At 40.1% G+C, this 17,044-nt stretch overlaps 2 protein-coding genes and 1 long non-coding RNA gene across 5 annotated transcripts in view; 1 reads left to right on the top strand and 2 right to left on the bottom strand.

Moving 5' to 3' along the window:
- LOC307226668 (general transcription factor II-I repeat domain-containing protein 2-like) overlaps positions 1 to 17,044 on the bottom strand; it is a 662,775-nt gene that overhangs the window by 260,073 nt on the left and 385,658 nt on the right. The window lies entirely within an intron of this gene.
- Positions 1 to 17,044, bottom strand: part of EFNA5 (ephrin A5) — a 225,054-nt gene that overhangs the window by 111,598 nt on the left and 96,412 nt on the right. The gene's annotated exons all lie outside the window — the stretch shown is intronic.
- Positions 413 to 1,778, top strand: LOC307226930. Its single transcript, XR_013843710.1, has 2 exons — positions 413 to 731; positions 974 to 1,778. It is a non-coding gene; the product is annotated as an uncharacterized lncRNA (long non-coding RNA).

Genomic DNA, 17,044 nt, shown 5'->3' with positions numbered 1-17,044 from the left:
ATAATTATAATTATAAAAAAATTTAAATGTCATATGTTGGATTTCCCCAGACATTACCAGGATTTCAAATTTGGAACAGACATCCGGCGGGGAGGATTTCAAAAAGCAACTGAAAAACCGCTGGGATTTTTTGGGCATTTTTGTAAACAAAAAAGCTCAATTTCAGTGGTTTCCTATATATTTTTAAAAGTCTCAATAATTTGGGAATTTATAATAATAAATTATTTATACCCCACACCGCCTTTCTGGATGGGTTGCCTCAGCCAATCTGGGCAGCTTCCAACACATATATAAATAATAATAAAACATCGAACATTAATAGTAACAATCTGATCCGATATAAAAAGTCACAATAAGTCAGCCTTTCTATCCTCCTCCTGATAAGGCAGTGTGGTCAATACCGCTACAGGACAGAGTAACATCTTTTATTGATAATTTTAATGCTGGGGGTGGTGGGTTGCAAACCATGAAGTGCTATATAAATTTTGTTAAACGAAACAAAGTAATATAAATGCCTATTTCTTATCTATAGCAAGGCAAGTCCACTGCAACTCGAATACTGAATTAAATACAGTTATTCAAAATATGCCTTAAGGTTACTTTAACTACTACTTGTATCTAGGGATACCGTTCCATTTGAACAGCCTAAGAATGTGAACAGAATTCTTAGAGGATGAGGTCAACACTTGTGTGCTTGACCCTTGACCTTCCCTTGCTGAAGGCAGACAGAGGTCAGTAGCTGAGTGGGAAGTGGGGGTGGTGATATTTGTTTACTTGAGAGAAGGGAAAATACTAACACATTTTAAAGCAGCTGTGGTAAAAATCCTTACTGGACCATCATAGTGGATAATTTCCAGACAGATTATAATACTCCATTTTTGCATAAGGTGTTGCATGGAATGTAGAAACCCAGTTATTATTATTTTTCTGAATTAAATAGATAACATGGATGCATTTTTGTTTTTTCATCTAGTTTCAGATTTCTGAGATGGAATTGGTTGCCCTGGCAGGTTAGCTATGCCAGGAATGAGACAGAGAGAGTGTGCCCCAATTGGTTCTGCTGGATGTCATAGCAGCTTTCAATACTGTCTGTCACAGTATCCTTCAGGGCTGCTTGCTTCAGATGGGACCCCGAGAAACATGCCTAGAAGATTGTGGTGCAAGAAACTTCCACTTGCTGTCTAGCAGGATTCCATCTTGCTGTTCAATATGTACAGGAAACAAATAGAGGGCATCACCTGGAATCTTCTGTCGTCAAAATGCTGACAATATGCAGATCTACTTACGCTTTACATCTAACTCCGTGCAGAAGCAGTGGGGATTCTGAACCACTGTCCAAAACTGGTGATGAGCTAGATGAGACTAACAAACCAAAACTTATGGGATTACTGTAACATGCTGTACATAGGACTGCCTTAGAAGACTGTTCACGAACTTCTGCAGGTTCAAAACACAGCAGCAAAACTCCTTAAAGGGTGCTGGCACAACTCTTCTTTTATACCAGCTGCTGTGGCTGCTAGAACATTTCTGGGATCAAGTCAAAGTGCCGGGTATCACCTTCAAAGCTGAACTGCTCTGGCAAATTCCATCTGCTACATTTAGCTGGAGAGGCCATTCAATGTTTGCCATCACCATCAGAAATATGCTCTCTCCTTAGTTGTTTTTGTTATATAGTACTTGTTTTCTTGTTTCAGCAACCCTTTGACCTCCCTTTATGCAGTTTGGTTTTTTCCTCCCAATAACTTTTTAAAAACTTGTTGTGCTTTTCTGTTTTCAAATTGTTATATTGTCATTTTTTAAAAAAGTATTGGGTTAATTGCTTTAGACATTTCATTAACAAGTTAAAAGGAGGGATAGGTAAAGGTAAAGGTCCAGTCACGGATGGACTGGGGTTGCAGCGCTCATCTCGCTTTATTGGCTGAAGGAGCCAGCGTACAGCTTCCGGGTCATGTGGCCAGCATGACTAAGACACTTCTGGCGAACCAGAGCAGTGCACAGAAATGCCGTTTACCTTCCTGCTAGAGCGGTACCAATTTATCTACTTGCACTTTGAGGTGCTTTCGAACTGCTAGGTTGGCAGAAGCAGGAACTGAGCAATGGGAGCTCACCGACCTTCTGATTGGCAAGCCCTAGGCTCTGTGGTTTAACCCACAGCACCACCCGTACATAAATACAGTTAGAGGAACTGTGTACAAATTTAGGCTCCCCCACCTGTCCTTAATCTCTGAATTATAGTTAAGGTATGAGCTGATCTATGTCTGCATCAGCCCTGTGTCCCTACTGACAAGGTCTCCCCCTGTGCTTGTGTGAGGATTTTCTTTTAGCTCAGTTCAACTACCAAAGTTCAAATATATCCCATGTAACGTGAAAGTGCTCACATAACAATAGATACTGCACACAAAGTGTGGAATAAAGGTGAATGGGGGGGGGAGATTCATTGAAGGGAACAGGGAAGGAAATAACTTAGTTCAAAATCAAAAGGTACAAATTTAATAAATTAATAATAATCTTTCTTTCAGAGATAAGTATTTTTCCCCCAAATTCCTGCTCTTCAAACTATCCAGAATGTACAATTACACGTGCAAGCATGCACGCACACACACATTATAATTGCAAACAAGAAGAGCATGGTGAAATGTATCTGTGCATTTCTACTAAAAATAACCAAGCATAGACACTTTAAATATTGTAGTATACAACATCAAATTATTTTTTTAGCCAATAAATGCATCAATGTTTAAGCTGAAACATGTTAAACAATAGATCCTGCCCTCAAACATTCACTCCTAAATATATTAATGGTGTGAGCTTTAATTTATAAGGCATTGTTTTGCTACCTCTGAAATCAAAACTTCTGTTTACTACACAGGAAGAAGCTTTACTTAATATGCTTGCTGACAGATGTGTCCCTCCCCACTCAACACACCTGAGTCACAGGTTTTCCTCCTTTTGTTCAAATTACTGGAAGAGGGTTGTGGGGGGATAATGGAATGATGTGGGATTCCAATGTGTAGTTTTGAGATAGCTGTAATAAGTTTGAAGTTTATTAGGAAACTTGGATAATTGTCTGAAAGCAGTAAGTGATGAGACAAGTATTGTTGGGAACACGAGAGTATCAGAAATCAGTGGGTGGCTACTGATGAAATAAATTTAGTGTCAATGAATGATTGACTTCTTTATGTAAGGACTCTGAAAACATTTTTTGAAAACCACACTTCAGAAAACTGTAGCACTCTAAAAATGTCACATTATGCTTTGCATCCAATCAATAATTCTAGAACTAAGCACTTGTATGTAATAAATAACATTTTGGCTACTAATTTCAAAAGAGAAGGTTGGTCACTTGGCAAATCACTTCTACAGTTTGATTTACAGAATTTATCAGGGTTTCATTCTGATGTCAGTTCAAATGTAACAGCAACCTGTGGTTTGCTGCAAGTAGGGGGAACTGTAACACAGAGTCAAATAAAAACTGGAGGATTATCTGAATGCAGCCATGTGCCTTGGTAATAACTTATTGTGAAATACTACAAAATCTGGTCACAACGTGAGGAAATATATCTTAGGAAATATATTAGTCTGCTATCATGCAAAGAAAACCTTGATTTGAGAAGGAAATGCTAGCAAGGTAAGATCCTAAACCTTGCTCTTTTCCTTTGGCGACATTTGTGGAAACCATCAATAAATTTGGAGGAAGCATTTAAACCTAGCATCTGAAAAACTGGCCTCTGGAGCTTTGTATTTATGAAACTTATACTTAGAGTTCTTTATAGTTTATACTTTGTAGTATGGCACTCTCTCAGAGGAATCCTTTAGCAGCCAATATGACAGAGATGTCCATTACCCAAATGGACAGCACTCTGTATTGATCACTGCTTCACTTAGCAATCCCATTTGTCATCCTATTGTTTCTGCCCAGATTTGCATAAAACAAAAAATGAGAATTTATTGGCTAATTTAATCTATGTACAAAGCACAACTGAACTTTGTGTAATTTTAAAGGACACAGCATAACAGAATGCAGTATGATGGTTCCACATTTCGTTTTAAAACAAACAAAAAAACCTTTAGGAAAACTTACTGTCAGAACTGGGTGAAATTCTGAAACAAGCCAATCCTAAGATGCATACAGCAGCTTACACTTATACACACATGGAGGGGGGGGCAGAGAGAGTCAAATGTCACATAATTCTTTCTCCGCAGATTTGAATAATGCCTTGCTTTTCTTCAATCAAGTGCTACATTAGGAAAAAAGCCAAAACATCCATGAAAACAGAAGAACTGCCTAATCAGCTAGTAAATCACTTAGGGAGGACTAAATGCAATTAATTTGGTCTATGTCTTGAGATAGTAGCAGCCAACGATTTCAAACACACTGTACCTTTCTATATAGCCTTTCCATGGAAAATTTAATTAGCCACAAGAAAAGCAATATTGAAACATTTAATATCCCTCCCACAATATTAAATATAACCTTCCATGTCAGAAAGATATAAGATTCAATGCAATGAAATAAACAAACTTCTTTCAGACCTGAACTGCATAGTCATCAGCCAATAGCCAATTATTATACTTGCTACTGGAGTCTGACCTGCATTTTACTCAGGATTTTTCTACCTATTTCCATTCGGAAAGTCATCCAAATCCAGATTTCCCCTGAGAACACTTTTATGATGCTATAAAGACTATCAACCGGAGATGGAAATGCCGCAGCTCCTGAGATGCAGACAGAACTATCAAATAACATTTAATTGTCAGATGACATTGTGTGGCTGGACTTGAATTCTCATCTCCAAATGTTATCTGTGCAACTGTCTGTGGAGATAAGGTGGTGATGATAGAAACAGATAAAACCAATTAAACTTGGAAACAGCAAATGCTGCAAGATGTCTCTTCCCACAGTAAGGTTTAAAGACGTAGTAACATAAACACGCAGCAATTTGACATTATCGTGGTTTGATTTAGATTCAGATTTGAGACCTAGTGCAGGTTTTACATGAAGTGCACACCTGATAACTTATTTTTCATTCGGAGTCAACCTGAATTCAGTGGTCTGCGCGGGTAAGATCAGTACCGTATTTCCATAGGCATTTCAAGAAAGGCACCTCTTTCCCAAAGGCTTAATACAAAAGCAAGCTGAGAGAGAGAGAGAGAGAAATAGGATATTAAATAGATACTTTAAATGCTAGTGGAACTCGCTAAGGGAGGAAATTTTGAGATTGAAATAAAAGTAGGAAGTGATTGGATTATAGAAAGGAGACTTGAAGAAGCTATCAAATGGGAAAACACATTCTTTTCACACTGTAAAGTGTAAACCCCACAGTCATGTTTGAACACATCCATTCCACAGAAGCCCTCTTTTCATGGATCCCTCCACGTGTTCAAACCAGCCCTGTCCTCCAACCTCTGTCCACTTGATGGAATTTTATAGAATCATGGAATTGTAGAGTCTCCTCTTTACCAGCTAAACATACCCAACTCCATCAACCATTCCTCATAAGGCTTGGTTTCCAGACCCTTCCTTGATCATCTCAGTTGCCCTCGTCTACACACATTCCATTTCTTATGTTTCACCCCATGGGCAGAGGGTGGAGCCAAGGACAGTAAGTATCCTCACACTACTCTCCATGTGTTAATTGAACAAGCATGAGAAGACTAGTATGTGCTATGAATATAGCTGCTTTATGCACACCCTATTTTAACCAGGTTTTTGTTGAAAATGTATGAATGTTTAGCCTTTTTTAACCCTTCACATGACTAAAAAATGGGAAATATTTAACACCACCTCCTTCAAGAAAAAAATAATCACCTGGGCTGCGTTTTCTGTGATGATTCAATCCACATATAGTATAAAATTTGGATGACTTTATACTGAGAACGTTTATGGTAAAAAAAAGAATGCACAATTCTGTACTTCTACAGAAAAGTCCTGAATTCAAAGCGCAAGGATACGACTATGTGTTGTTGTTTTTACAGTCATGGCTTAACTAGAGTCACTCAGTCTGTTTAGTTCAAGGACTAACCTATGCTATTTGGCTTTTCACACTAAAGAATTCATCAGCTTCCTTTTAGCTCTGTAATGTTTTGCTCCAAAGCTATGGAGGATGGTTAGGAAATTATGTGGCCTCATACAGATGGCTTGACAAGATATGCTGGGGGAAAGAGATGAAATAATGGAAACAGAGGAAATTCAGAAAGAGGGAAGGAGGGAAGCTGGAAGTCTGAGTGCATGTGCTATTAAGTGAACTTGCTCCATAGGAACGTCATATATACAGATGGGGAGTTTTTTTTTGGGGGGGAAGGAACAAGTCTTTAAGTTAAATCCCCTTTAGGTACAGAAGTTAATTTAAACGCCGTAATAATTCTTTTCATGCAGCAAGTCTGCATTCATTTTTTTGGGGGGGGGGGAGTAGGAAGGTACTTGCATTTATTGTTTGCTCAGCAAGAACATTTCCATTCTCTGTGCTTTCCAACCATTAAAAAAATATAATCCTGCCTCTAAAAGTACCAGGTAGAAAGGATGTTGAAAGTGTAGAAAATTTTAATATTGCAAATTACATTCGCACAATGCAATGGATGGAAATTTTTTCATCGTGTTCTTATTGACTTTTTCCTTCATTACACACACAGTGCTAGTATAATGGGAAGAGTCAGGGAGAGCAGTCATGAGACACCTGTATGTTCAAACGTTAATGTAAGTATAGACTAGTACCACTAATTGGGGAAGGGGAGACTGTCAGGTTAGCTTTCTTTTATTTCTCTACTCAGTTAGGGTTACTTTTTTCACCAGATCATTTTAGAGGATGTGTCAGGGTGTAATGACTTGGCAACGCATTACAAGAACAAGTCTCCCTTCTTCCCTGGTCCCCAAGTGTGTTCTGTTTGATTGATATTAAACTTGACCAAACCAATTGTGGGTTGCTTGAGTGCTGCACACCAGGATCAGGGAAACAACAAAAATTTTAATAGCACAAAATGGGACGTCCCCCCTCCTTTCCTCTGCATGCCCTGTACCCTCACCAAATGTGTTCTGGAGGGTTAGAAGAATCTCCAGGGTAGATTGTGGAGGTGAAGTCAAGGAGAGGAGAGGGAGGAAAGTAAAACAAACAAACAAACAAACATATTCCTAGCATGAAAAACTGCTCTTGGGCTCTAGGATAAATTTATTGTTGCAGCAGAGAGGCAGCAGCCTGTTTAAAAGGGGGGAGGGGAAGGTTCCCACGCAACAACTGAGGAACAGTTGCAGCTTTATTTTGCAATAAAATTACCAGGTGTAAACATTCTCTATCTTCACCCCATTGCTCTATAATTAAAGTAGCTCATTTCCTGCTTACACATTCACTCTTTAAAACTGTTCTCAAGGCATGTTTAAGCCTTAGAACTCACCACTAAATGCACTTCTATCATAAAAACCTCACAAAATATTAAACCAGTGATACAACTTTCAGTCCTTCATTACTAAGCTTTCGCCGTCCAGCCTACTGACATTTTCCATTCACATAGCTTATTGCTGGAGGAACCACAGTACGCTGAACGACAAAATACACATAGGTTATATTGGATTTTTAAGAACTATGTGTAAATATCTTTATTAGACCAACCAAATCACAAAACAGTGTGCAAGCTTCAGAGTTACTGAAAGCCTACACCCTATTGAAACTGAAAGTCTACAAGCTATGTTGTGATGGCTTAATGATGGTATTTTTAATTTTTTTTACTTACTTACAAACTGCATTTACATTCCACCTTCTTCTCCAAAGAACTCGAGGTGGTCTACATGATTCTCCTCCTCCTCCTAGTTTAATCCTCACAACAAGCCTGTGAGGTAGGTTAGCCTGAAAAAAGACAGTGACTGGTCAAAGGTCACCCAGTGAGCTTCATGGCCCAGTGGGGATTTGAACCCTAATCTCTTAGGTTCTAGTCTGACACTCTAACCCAGGCTTCCTCAGACTTGGCCTTCCAGATGTTTTTGGCCTACAGTTCCCATGATCCCTAGCTAGCAGGACCAGTGGTCAGGGAAGATGGGAATCGTAGTCTCAAAACATCTGGAAGGCCGAGTTTGAGGAAGCCTGCTCCAACCTATTGCCCTAAAATGGATTCTGGCATTTGTTATTACCCGACATGGTAACTGTCAGTTATTATATGAAAGTGGCTGTGCAAGAGAAATTCCATAGCTAAGAGCTTCCCCCTCTCTCCTCCTTGTGTACGTTTTGCCATTTTTATTTTTATTTTATGTTTGCTGTTTTGAATACTGCATGAGGTTGTAAGAACACTGGGAAAAGAAAAGAAAAACTGGGCGTAAGATGTGCTAGCAGCAGCGAAGGAAAAACTTCTTTTTTGATGCTTGGCTATTGGTTTGATGAGAGCCCACTGTTCAAAAACAAAGGAAATCTTGGTGTCAGAGGTAAGAGACAGATTCATGGATGTGTCTGAATGAAGGCGGGAATGATGAACTCTAGGACTTGGTGAGAAGTTTGCCTGCTGAGCTGCTTGTCCCACCCACTGTTGAGAGAGAGATAAAGTGCCATGTCTACTGCCAGAAATCAGAAACAACATGTGTGAGGTCAAAGCAGCAACCACAGCAGCTAATTCAATCTTGTAAACACATAGAGGATCTAGGAAATCAGAATGGTGTCTTGCAATACATCCAGCGTGTTGTTTATTGCAAAGTTTGTGAAATTAAAACTTAAAAAAAAAAAAAAATCAAATCGTAGGCAGCAGATTCAATGTAAAACTGTACAAGATTTAGAAAAAAGGGTAGGTAGTGTATTGGAATGCATCCAAGATGTTATTTGTCACAAACTTTGTACAATTAAACTTTTGTTGGTCTAGTTCTTCAACATGGTTTAATTATATCTGCCTGGCTATGGAACAGAAGTTGATATTGTCAAGCAGCCTGAAGCAAAACCCAGACAAGACTGAGGTAATTAGCGTCAGTAAGGTAATGAGACATAAGGGAAAGGAGACAAAAGGGAAAAAATGGACAGGTACAAAAATAGAGGCTTTAATACTATCCTCTGATTTTGACTTTGGAGTGGTTCAAGATGTAGCAAAAATTGTGATGGCAGTGGCCAGAAATGTGGGGTGGGTGAGGGCTGAGAGACATCTTGCTGTCTGCAGTGAACAAAATGTCACCTCCCCCCATTCCATGTATAAAAGCCAACCAGACTGCCCTCCATCGCAACTGAAATAAGGAAGCTCTCTTAAAGGGCATAGGTTAGGCCACATGGCACACAAAGCCTGCAGAAGAACCATAGAATTATCTTTCTAAAGAGGGTTACCAAAGTTTCTCCTGAAGCACTGAACAACTATTTCTAACTGGGGGGAGGGCAGGAAACATTTTAAAGCAGGTGTTATGCTACTTAAAGCCACTATTGCTATATTCATAGCTGATAAGCTATGGGGTTTTATGTCCGGTTAGCCAGGGACTGGCATTGGCAGCTATCACTCATTTTTATTTCTCCAGCCTCCTGTGTAACACAAATCTAAACAGAGTTAAATGCACTGTGGCAAAAGTGATATATAATATTGCTCCTTAAAATAAGCATAGAACTTGATTGTTCACTAAAATAGGTGAGATGGAAAGGAAACTCAATACATTACTACTACTGAGATCACCTGAGAGAAATGGTTCTCTTGTTCTCGTTTATGTGGTGTGCACTCTCCATAAACATGCAACAAAAATAATGAGCCATTGTCCTTACCTCTTCTGTTTCACTACAAGCTGATTAATTACAACCAGCAGCATCTGCCCAAGTGAAACACAGGACCAGACAAGCTGAGGTGACTCGGATCAAAACTTGGCTGTATGGATAGACACGCTTGAGGAAATCTGTTGAAAACCTGCTGTTAATATGTCTCATTCACAAAATGTGCTCTCAGGCTCCAACTTTCATCAGCATTAAATTAACCCACATGTTTAAAGGCTAAAGGGGGGTGGGAAAATTGAGATCCATCAGGCCTACATCTGAAGACAGGTGTCAAAAAACAAAAGATTTCAAATGATAAGAGCTAGAAAAAGAATTTAAAGTAGAAGTGTTGATCACATCTTATACAAAGCCTAAAACAGTACTTCTCTAGAAGCTATTGCAGGAAGAAGCTTATTATATAAAGATACCACTGAGAAAGGGACGCGGGTGGCGCTGTGGGTTAAACCACCGAGCTTCTTCGGCTTGCTGATCAGAAGGTTGGCGGTTCGAATCCCCGCGATGTGAGATGAGCGCCGCAACCCCAGAGTCAGTCATGACTGGACCTAACAGTCAGGGGTCCCTTTACATTTGGGGATGCAGGTGGCGCTGTGGGTTAAAGCCTCAGCGCCTAGGGCTTGCCGATCGAAAGGTCGGTGGTTCGAATCCCTGCGGCGGGGTGCGCTCCCGCTGCTCGGTCCCAGCGCCTGCCAACCTAGCAGTTCGAAAGCACCTCCGGGTCCAAGTAGATAAATAGGGACCGCTTACCAGCGGGAAGGTAAACGGCGTTTCCGTGTGCGGCTCTGGCTCTGGCTCTGGCTCTGGCCAGAGCAGCGATGTCACGCTGGCCACGTGACCCGGAAGTGCCTCCGGACAGCGCTGGCCCCTGGCCTCTTAAGTGAGATGGGCGCACAACCCCAGAGTCTGTCAAGACTGGCCCGTACGGGCAGGGGTACCTTTACCTTTACCTTTACCACTGAGAAAATATTAAACATTGACTATGTAAAATTTTGATTTTCTACTACATTGAAAGGCATATTCTTTTCTCCATATGGGAAAAAGCAGCAGAGGCTGGCACACTATTCAAAGGTTTCTGGGTAAAGCCAAACAATGAAATGATGTATGGTTTAGTACCTGGCATAAAGTTAAAATGGCAGCAGTAAACAAAAGCAAAATTCAGGGACAACCTTAACTGGCTGGCTAACTTGGCAGTATGCTCCACTAAAATCACTGTGTAGGATTGCAACTGTACAGCCAAATCAGATTACTGTACTAATTTCTTGGAGATAAATCCCAATGTATTTAATGGGACTTGGCCCCAAGTATGTGAAAGACTGCAGGCTTACTGTGAATAAAACTGGAATCTTTTAATTAATCCACCCCACAGTTATTACCATTACCACCTTTTATGATGCAACTATGTTTGGAATGCTGTTCAAAGTTCTGGCGAACCCACACAAATACAACAGAAGCGACCAACTTCAATAGCAAAGGCTTGGAGATTCTTCTCTATGAATAAAGGCGAAAGCGGAAGATTAAAGCATCATAGAATTGTAGGGTTGAGAGGGAGTCCAACCCCTGCCATGCAGGAATCTCAACTAAAGCATCCATGACTGATGAGTATCCAACCTCCGCTTAAAAATCTCCAAGGAAGGAGAGTTCATCACCTCTCATGGGAGTCTATTCCACTGCTGAACAGCTCTTACCATCCAAAGGCTCTTCCTGATGTTTAGTTGGAATCTCCTTTCTTGTACCTTGAAGCCATTAGTCCAAGTCCTACCCTCCAAGTCCTACCCTCCATCTTTCATTTGACAGCCCTTTGGGTATTTGAAGATGTCTATCATATCTTCTCTCAGTCTCCTCTTCTTCAGGCTAAACATACCCAAGAGGCTAAATACCTAGGAGAACTAAGAGGGCACATAATAAAGGTTTTCTCAAATTATACTAGGCAAGGAAACAGAAAAAAACAAAGTGTCTCCCTTAATATGACAGTTTAAGACAGACATACAATGCATATCATGTGTACTGTAATTCTCAGCAGTGATGGCTACAAGGTTAGAAAGCATTAAAAGGGGACTGTACAAGTGTTTAAAGGTAAAGGTACCCCTGCCCGTACGGGCCAGTCTTGACAGACTCTGGGGTTGTGCGCCCATCTCACTTAAGAGGCCAGGGGCCAGCGCTGTCCGGAGACACTTCTGGGTCACGTGGCCAGCGTGACATCGCTGCTCTGGCGAGCCAGAGCCGCACACGGAAACGCCGTTTACCTTCCCGCTGGTAAGCGGTCCCTATTATCTACTTGCACCCGGAGGTGCTTTCGAACTGCTAGGTTGGCAGGCGCTGGGACCGAGCAGCGGGAGCGCACCCCGCCGCAGGGATTCGAACCTCCGACCTTTCGATCGGCAAGCCCTAGGCGCTGAGGCTTTAACCCACAGCGCCACCTGCGTCCCAATACAAGTGTTTGGAGGTATATAAATGGCTATTGGCCACAGTCTCAATGGAATCTCCAGGTTTAGAGACCTTATGCCTTTGAATACTAGTTACTGGCGGGGCGGGGAGCACCAGGGGAAGACTATTAGCTTTATCTTTTGTTTGCTATCTTTATCCTGTGCTATCCTGAAGTATCTGGTTTAACATCATGAAAAAAAGAACGGTGGACTAGAGAAAACACCACATAATTCTGAGTGAATGGAAGACCCAATGCTGAAAATTAGCACTGTTCTATGAATGCTTATTTAATTACAAAAGGATGGCACTGCTGGCTTGAGCCAAAAACAGCTGGAAACAGAGAACAGTAGTTATCAATCTGCATGGTGAAATTCAGAGAAGCAAGAAAACATCACAGGGAAATGTATCACTCTTTGATGGGGGAGAGGCAGTGCAGAGCTGGCAAGAGGAAAGGGAGTACACAAAAAGGGAGAGGCCATGGAATGCACTTGCTATGTCCATGTTGTTACAGGCGTTCCAATGCATCTGCCAACTTGGCTAGGATTTCCTGGCAACGCTTATTTCACAATGTCATTATGCGGAACTAGGGGAAGAACATGATAAAGAACTAAGTGTTCGTTTGTAGCATCAGATCTTTCAGCCACACATCTTTTTCTCAGTGGCCTTCAAAGGGCTGAGTTAAAAGAATTTGCACAACCAGAAAAAAAGAAGATTGCAACAATTCATTGCACAATTTCCAAATAAATATGAACTCATATAAAGAAGGGAGGATGAGATGAAATGTAAGTGAACTTTCAGGCACTTACGAGAACATTCCATTCAGAAGCCAATTAAACGTCTACACCAATTCTAACTTTGTGCCTAGTTGCAATCCTCTTTTCCAGTTCCAGGATGAAGAAACAATCTCAGATTGTATCCCTTTCCATCCCTCCCCACTTCAGTCTGTCATCATGCCATAAATTACAATCAACATATATAGAAATGGTGGGCTAATAAAATATTTTTGTGGGTAGTTAATTGTGGTCCATGGAAGAGACTGAACTGAGAAGCCTACGAAAATTGAGAGGTGAAATTACAGAACTCATTGCCATGGAAAAGTGTTTCATTGAACTAACACAGAGAGAGAGAGAGAGAGAGAGAGAGAGAGAGAGAGAGAGAGAGAGAGAGAGAGATTGGTTCTTCCTTCTGTTAAAATGATATGAAGTCAAATGCAGGTAGTGAAAAATAGATGCTACAGACTATAATCTGTGCCAGGACTGGCTATTCAGGCCACACAGAAGCACCACTGCAGCACCCAGTATTCACCTCGTTTTTTATGCTAGACTGAAAAACAAATGCTTCTGCTTCTAAGACAAGTGCTTACTAGAAAGGAAGCAGAGAAGAGGACTAACTAGCATTCAATCAACATAGTTCAACAAAGCAGAGGAAGTCTAGAATTTGCAAAAGAAAAACAAAGAGTGTTGAGTACCTGTACTTAAGCCTTTGTGTTTCCTATGAGAACTACATTGAGCAGAGCAAAACTCTTGAAATACAACATCCATGGGAACCCTAAACACCTGACAGCCAATCTGAACAAGGAGAATAAACCTCCAAGTACCAAACCACAGCTCCCACGCAGCCGAGTGACAAGTTATTCCCTAGGAGACAGGCTCTCTTGTAAATGTTTGCATCACAGAACAGCATCAGTTGGGAAGAGTGAATATTTATATCCACCTAAACATGCTGAAACTATGACTTAAGCCTCCAAGATATGAAGAAAGTAAGGGTTTTCAAATGCAAAACCATTTTAGCAATTTAAAATTAAATGTAAAAACATATCTCACACCTGCACATGCAATAAACTTATCCCAAACTTGCCTTATGTTCTGAAGAATGGTTTCTGCTACTATTTCATTCATTCAAAATACAGAAATTAAGTGACAGAAGCAATCAGTTGAAAATGTGAACTCAATTATCCAGAGCCCCATTTATTATGATTTCCTCCAATTTTCAATAATCCTATGCACCCTAATAACTATTATGTCTTTGTGATCACACATCAGGGCATTTATCGATCATGCCTTCCTAAACTACATTGCCATGCTTAACTAACATCTCCAGGTAGCAGCTTTGAACATACAGTCTTGATTGCCTGCTAATACCTTGCTTTCAGTCTTCAGTAAACTGGGAAATAAAAGCTACTCATTGAGCTGCTCATGTTACCTAATGCATCAAATCCGCATTTTTCACAAGTATTACCTGTTTGGCATCCAAGAGAGGGGTATGTTGATTTTGTGATCTTGGCTGCAAGCCAAACATGCTTAATCCATCAACTACAATTTCAGAAGCCTTGTAGCTGTACAATTCCAAACTGCTGAGATGAAGTGTGTTAATTGTTTGCTTTGTCTGTTAGCTAAAATGAAGAAGAAAAAATAACGTACAAGAGGGGAAATCCATCCACAAATATGCTGTTCCTCCCCAAACTACACTTATGGGTGGGGGGTGGAATTCCAGCATAAAAGCAAATAGGAAGAGGGAGAGAGAGAGAGAGAGAGAGAGAGAGAGAGAGAGAGAGAGAGAGAGATAGCTATCTCAATGCAAAAATGCACAATGTAGTAGGGACTGCTTTCTCTTCCTGCTCAGCTCCCAATTTTACTGACTCAGGAGTCAGGACTCAGCTACATTAGTAAAGAAACGGCAATTTGAATGTGCTATAAACATGCAACACCAGATGGCTCCAGAGAGCAGGAAAAAACTAAAATGTGATTTTCCATAGAGATTTTTTTTTCTTTTGCTATAACGATCTGTTTTCTGACTTATTTATAGTGGGGAGTTTTCCCCTGTGTCAAGAACCACCCTCTGTCTGTCATACAATGAACACACCCACCCACCCACCCTTGAACATGCCCACATTCCGCTAGCATGGACATCCATCCTCCAAACTGTTCTGAAAAAAGCAGAGGAGCAAAGAGCTTTTGTCTTCAAGCAGGTGAGACAGTGGCTTACATAAGTGTCTATTTCCCAATGATGGGGAGGCATATCTGTATCAATTTCTAGAAGCTGCCCTGAGTGGCTAGGGTAACCCAGTAAGATAGGTCAGGTATAAGAAGTATGGTAGTGTTGTTATTTTATATTGCTGTTGCTGTTTTATATCATCATCATCATCATTTGTGGTCCTCCCTTTTTCTGCTCTTTTGGATGTGACAGCCAATTTGCTCTCAGCAGATGTTTGTACACTCTCAGCAGTTTTCAAAATTCCAAACGTGCCCACTAGCCCAAAGGTGACAAGCCCTGAGGATAAAATCACTCACATTTCCTCTAGTCCCACTGAAGATTCACAGTTTGGAGACACAAAACAGGGTCTTCTCTCTGGTGGCACCCTAACCTTGAAATACTCTCACCTTGGAGATTCACTTGCCCCCCCCTCATTTTACGTGTTTAAACATCAGTCGAATATGTTTTTGTTGACTCAGATTTTTGTGAACTGTGGTTAGGTCATTTTAATACCTAACAGCTACAAAGCAGTGATAATTGAAATGGAGTATGACAGTAAGATCTGGAATAGAGACATTACAGAGTGTCTACATTACATGGGGTCGCAGAGTATCTACAGCTTTACCAAAATACCACCCCTCCATCAGACTTCTCTTTCAATTGTCATCTAGCTGAAGCTATTCTATCAGGCTATAACAAAGGGAGGAATGGAACTGCAAGGCCTCTCTACCCTGTTGAGAGAATAGGTCCATTGGGCTATACCTCCCCTTCAACACTCTCTCCATTCAAGCTGACTTTAAAAAATAACTTTAGCTTAGGTTTTGATAATAGATTTGGGTGGCATGCATATTTGTGGTATGACAAGAAGCGTGTACATAAAGGTTTCGAAAACCACATTATAAGAAGATCATTGATTGAGGTGTGGGAAAGATATAAAAATCTGTTGGAATCAAAAACTCCATATTGGTTATTGCCGTTGGAGGCGACGAGTGTGAAAAAAATCAATATGAAAGGGGGATGGGTGACATATGAGAAGTTAATAAGGAAAATAGGTAAATGGAAAATGAGACCATTTGAAGAAGTTAAGGAATATGTTAATGACTGGTTGCATTTCTTTCAAATTAACGAAATGTTTAAAAAAGATTTGACTCAAAGGGGTTTTGAGGATAAAGAATCAAAATTTCAAAAAGAAATATTGAATAATGATTTTAAAGTTTTGGCAAGAATGTATAAGATGATATTAGAATGGTGTACAAAGGATGAAGAGGTAAAATCTGTTATGATTGACTGGGCCAAAGATTTGGGATATAATATACAAATGGAGGATTGGGAAAGACTATGGAAAGAAGGATTAAGATTTACTGCATGTACAACTATAAAAGAAAATGTGATGAAAATGATGTATCGATGGTATGTAACACCGGTGAAATTAGCAAAGATGTATAAGACAAGTAATAAATGTTGGAAATGTAAAGAAAAGGAAGGTACATTTTACCATATGTGGTGGGAATGTAAGAAGGTTAAATGCTTTTGGAAAATGATTTATAATGAATTAAAGAAAACGTTGAAATATACATTTGTTAAGAAACCAGAAGCATTTTTACTAGGCATTACAGGTAATGAGATAAACAAGAAAGGAAGTTATTTTTATATGCAGTAACAGCAGCAAGAATATTGATGGCCCAAAAATGGAAACAAGAGGAGCTACCTACGATAGAAGAATGGAGACTGAAAATGATGGACTATGCAGAACTTGATAGAATGACAGGAAGGATCCGGAATCGACGAGATCAGAGATTTACAGAAGAATGGGGAAAATTTATTGAGTATACGCAAAAATTAAGTGACAATCAGATAACGTTTGTGAGTTTTAAGGAAGCCCTGTGAGAGAATAAACATGTATAAGTTAGAAATGTGGAGGAAGTAAAATTATGAAGGAT

The sequence above is a fragment of the Podarcis cretensis genome, assembly GCF_951804945.1.
Source record: "Podarcis cretensis genome assembly, chromosome: 11".
NCBI lineage: Eukaryota > Metazoa > Chordata > Lepidosauria > Squamata > Lacertidae > Podarcis > Podarcis cretensis.
This window is presented reverse-complemented; position numbering and strand designations above follow the sequence as displayed.